Consider the following 5,582-nt stretch of genomic DNA (forward strand, 5'->3'; position numbering starts at 1 on the left):
ACTCCATTGTTAACTCAGTTCAGTTCCAAACTCCCAATGACCTTGGTATGTGCAAGATCAGTTCCTACAATTAAAAATATAAACAATAGCACAGGCCAAGCTATGACACTGGGAAAGTAGAGAATAAAACTTCTGGCTGAGAATAGCAATGAATGAGTGTGGTCAGCAGCACTCGTAGGGAAAGGTGGAAGAAAAAAAAGCTCAAAATAGGGGGTGAAGTACACGTTTCTCATTCTTTAAGTCAGTAGAAGGATATATTAAAAAAAAGAAAGATTTTTAGTGCAACAAGGAAAATTAGAAGAAAGTGTGCCCGTGAGAAGTAGAGAATGGCAATTTCAATACAGAAAAGAAATATTGTTCATCACTTTTTAAATTGTTTTGTTACATTTTTATAATTCCTGAAGAGATACTTATAGACTTGAACATTTTATGTATTTAATACACAACTATAAAATTAATTTGAAAGTTTGTCAAGCTAGACAAAAATTTGACCTGAAATTGAAAGAGTTTGCATTCATGAGAATAATGGGAAACCTTACATAACCTTAATGTTATGTAAAAAGGGAAATTTCCCCCTCTTTAATACTTAATTTTTAATTGCATATGTTTCTGATAACTGGTATTCTACAAAATGCTAGTTATGATTGGAATACAACCTAAAATGGATGTTTTATTATTAGAATATCTTTTTGAACTTTGACATGGAAATTAGTTTTTCATTTCTATTGCCTCTCTTTTCATCAGTCTCATCTTATTCTTTATATTTTCACACATTCCAAGTAAGCCTCACCAAATCTTGTGCACTTGTTGATAAATTCAAATTAACAAATACTGATGTTATGTATGGAATATAATAGATGTTCCCACTTATTTTTCACTTGCCTACACACGTTCTGAGTGGAACTAGGTCATAATATGTAAGACTTGCATATCTCTGTCCTGCAACTTCAAAGATTTGATTTATTTTAAAATTAATACTTTGGTTTCCTCACAATTTGTGGAAAGTTGACATACTACCGTACTTTTGCTCTTTTCATGGGTAATAGAAAAATAAGGTTGTTGCACATAACTTAAGCAGAACTCTAAAAACAAAACTCCAAATTAGATCAAAATAATTATGAGCAATTAAAGTGCCTGAAAAAACCTTATGTTCAATGTTTTCATTTTCTTACTACAAAGATACAGAATTAAACCTTCAAATTGTAAATGACTGTATAGGCAGCTATAAAGCCCATTCACAGGAATGTGGCATATTGATCCATTGGTAGTTAACATATTCCCTAGTTTGGTTTTTTTTTAATAACGCAACAGAAGATATTTGGACTTGCATAATCTAATTACATGATAGAATTGCATCAGATCTGTATTCTCATACTAGATTAGGACGAGACCATAAACTAATGAAAGTATATTAACTTTCAATTCTATTTTTATTTCTACAGAAAAACATGGAAATAGATTGCAAGATATTTTTACTTAGATAAAGTTACATGCAAATCAGAGTGTTTTTCAGGAATGTTAGCAGCATTAGAATAAAAAATCTGCATTTTAATTACAGATAATTAGCAAAATGTCACTGGTGTCTTTATTAGTCACTTTGTTTTTGCAGTGATAATAGAAATTACTGGTGAATGAAATGGGGGTGACAGCCCCTGGAAATTAATCAGTTTTATAGATCCTTGACTCATAGAAATCAGAGATGGAAAAGACCTTCCATGGTGAATCATCTAGTATACTTTATTGTCCATTAGAACATTTTTTTAGCATTTTACATTGTAGCATTTTAGTGTGTTAAGTGAAGGAGCTCATACCTGGCTCCCTTGGGAGCTTATTTCATAGCCTAAGAGATTTCATTGGGCCTAATACTGCTTGCTTTATTTACACATATAATACCAATAAAATTAATAGGACAACATGTATTTGCTACCAAGGAGTTTTCCATGCCATTCACTGTCATTGCTACTCTTCAGTTTCAGCTGTTTTTCTTAATCATGCTTGCAAATGGAGAGATGCTCAATTTGTTACCACTTAGTGGGCTTTTTCCTTAACACACAAAAAATATTTAGGCACCTTTTGAGTTTGCGTGACCTTCTGGGGGTGTTTACTGTCATTTCCCAGGGAACCATATAAAAGGTAAACATTCAAAAGTTACTAGCTTTGAAATTATTCACTTTATTTCTATCCCTTCCTAATTTTTTTCTAATTTTCCTTTTCTTAACATTTCTTAACAAGTTATCAAGAAGTATCTGATTTCTTTTTGGTATCAATATTGCTCATGTGTATACAGCTTAGAAGCTGTGACTGCGTAGGTGTATTAGTGCGGATGTACTCAATAAGAGTTGAGCCATGTGAGAAAAGCAATCTGTCTCTTGAATATTTTTATTTTTCACACATTCATTCTTAATTTTCTATCTAGTTTTCTTTTTGTGCCTCCCCTAGAACCATTGCTGGTTTATCTCTTCCTCTTTGCTCCCTTCCTCAACAAAATTTTCTGATGACAGTATATTGCAGCAGCACAGAGACAAGAAAAATATTGTAATAAGGCTACTGATGTGCTATTTAAGATTGATACCTATAGTGACCTCAACAGTTTTGGGAACATATACCTGGATAACAAACATAGTAAGAGGTGTAAACCCAAGTAAAATAATAGTGGAATAGTGCAAAATAATTTCTCAGAGTGACTTGAGTTTGTGAAAAGATCATGGATGATTGTGACCATAAGAGAAGTGAGCTATTTTAAAAATGCAGTAGGGAAGAAAGCATACTTTGAGTTTGAGTTGCTGACAGAGAAAGCTAATGAAAGGAGCTGGACAAATAAACTCTGTAGAAACAAATGTTTTGAAAGAAGTTGGACAAATAAGCTCTATAAAAACATGTTTCCATTCATATAATCAAGAAATGCTAATTTGTTTAAATGTGGGTTTTTTTCATTCATTTCTATTAGCATTGTACGAATGGATATAATCTGTCAGAAATGCATTTGGAAAGGAAAATGCCATGGACATATATCATGCAAAAATCTAACCATGACGGTGTTTGGACTAAGTATTTATGTGGTCATCCTGAGAGCTTTTTGTGGGTTTGCTAATGGTACTAACAGTATAGTACTCTAAAAATAGAGAATTTAAAGAAATCAGACCGACGAACATCAGCTGAAAATCTGAATGAGTATATGTCACTCCAGTAATTCTGAGGAAAAAAAGTCACAAAAAATCAAGAGCTAGTTTTGATCAGCTGGGAAAAAGAGGCATGATCTTGAGGTAAGAGTTCTTGAATAAATCATGTACTATGAGTGGTTACAATCATAACAGAACACGGAAGTTAGATCCCATTTGGGATGTTGAGTATATTTATGTGCATCAGATAAAATGAAGAGACTAAATGTGATTGAGAGTGGGATGGAGCAGTCAGGTAGGTAAAATTTTTCAAATTAAGTAGAAAATATTGCTTTTGCAAGAGAGAAGGAGAAGATAATGTGCAGGAACCACAGAATAATAGTGGTGAGAAAGCAGATTAATTCATTTACCCAAGGTCCTGGTCTTGATTTGCAGGACTTGCAGCCAGGGTGGATGCATCTGCTTTGCAGACCCTCCTAGGAAGCAGATGAAGGTGCATCCACTATGCCTTGATCAACAGGATAGACATAGAAACATCCAATGTTAAAGAATACAGAAAGCAATAGAAGGGATAGGAGCAGTGCTGACAAAGATAGGTGGACTGGGACGACTTTGGGATGGAAACTGGCTGCTGGTTCTCTCTGCATTGCCCTGCAACCAGTGAGGCATTTTCCTACATGAAAAACTGATTCACTGGCCTGTGAATGAGTGAGGAACTAGCCTCAATCGTGAATGCTGAGGAACTGCATGTCCAAAGGTTTCGAAGTTAATGATTACCACTTTCAAGAGGAAAAATATCGGGGGTATTCAGTGACACACTTCTGAAGATACTGAAGGTATCCATTTGCTCAGTTGACTTATGTGTTGCCTTCCAGGAGACAGAACCTGTGAAGCTAAGAAAAAGGTTATGACACCCATGTGACTGTGATTACCATGGGTCATAGGCTGTAAGGATGCTGCCAGGAGCGATCTTAAGCAGGTAAGTGGCTACATAGCTCTTGGAGCAAAAGTGAAATTTCAGCTGGGGTTCCCTTCAGTGCCCCTACCTATTGATAACGGTCCAGATAGGTATAGATAAATTAAATAAAAATATATGGCTGCAGACTTGTAACGAGGGTGACTTTGTCTTCATTGCCCATGGGTGATGTTCTAAGGAGGACAGCTGAGCAGAGGTAGGGTTTATTTCTTCCACCGGGGTTTTCAATCAGGTGATACCAAAGATGAAGGAACATTCACGATACTGTGAAAGAGAAGAATTTTAGATTAGATTAACAAATAATGGCAGCATAAGTTTACAGGTCAGCATTAAAGGCCTAAAACTGAAAGGAGGAAAGTTTCTATGCCATAATGGTGATAGAAAGAATAAAATTGTACAGTAAACATTTTAGGTGTGTAATCTAATACAGTAGATTAGATTTAGATGAGTAATGCAAATGATGGGCTTGATGTCTTAGTACACAAATGAAATAATGATTTAACTTGCATTACAAAAACAGTTCACAGGATTAGAATATTGATATAGGAAAGTACAGTTTAATTGTGAATGGAAAAGAAAGAAGATGTTGCCTTTCATACCAAAAATATATGGAAAGGCATTCAAGCCCCAAAAATGGTCATAGATAGACAAGTTGAGCTTACTTGGCAAATGAGAAAAGGTTATTTACTGTTGTGGTCAGGGCCTTCTGTAGAAAATAAAACCATAAATGTCAGATATTGTGGCTTTTTAAGGGGAATTAACAATTGAAAACAGGAGTTTGTGTCAGTACAAGAACTCCAGCTTTTCAGTCATCAGCTTGCAAAGAAATAGAGCCGATGGGTTAAGGTAAGGTGATGGAGAGTAAGACTCTCTTGGATTTGGTTATGGCAAATTGGGAAGACCTTACTGAGAAAGTGAAAGTAGATGGATAAGGGTTAATATGAAATAATGAGTGTTAAAGTTCTTTACTCTTAAGATGGAGAAAACAACTAATATGAATTGATTTCAGGAAAGCAGACTTCAATGAGCTCAGAGAACTGATAGTTGAGAACCCATGGAAAGTGGATTTAAAGGAAGAAAGACCACAAAGTCTGATAGATTCTAAAAGCCATATTCAGGTCACAAATGTAAAACTCAGTGCAAAGAAAGGCTAGGAAGTATGCTAAACAATGAGTTTAACTGGGATATGAACTCTTCAGCAACCTCAAACACCAGAAGAAATAGCTCAGAAATTATTAAGGATGAATATAAAAGAATAGCATGAACTTGTAGAGACAAAATCACAAAAGTATAGAATGAGAGACAGTTATTAGGAGGCATAAAATATTCTGTAAGCATACTGGTATTTAGAAGAGCAAAGACAGACCTCTACACAAAAGGAAAGGATATCTGATAGTGGAATATCCTGAGAAATCTGAAGTGTTTAATGTCTTTTTTTTTTTTTTTTTTTTTTTTCCCTAAAAATTTAAATTGTTTAAAAGAATTAA

This window comes from Aptenodytes forsteri, unplaced genomic scaffold, assembly GCF_000699145.1.
Source record: "Aptenodytes forsteri isolate BGI_AS27 unplaced genomic scaffold, ASM69914v1 Scaffold51, whole genome shotgun sequence".
NCBI classification, from domain to species: domain Eukaryota; kingdom Metazoa; phylum Chordata; class Aves; order Sphenisciformes; family Spheniscidae; genus Aptenodytes; species Aptenodytes forsteri.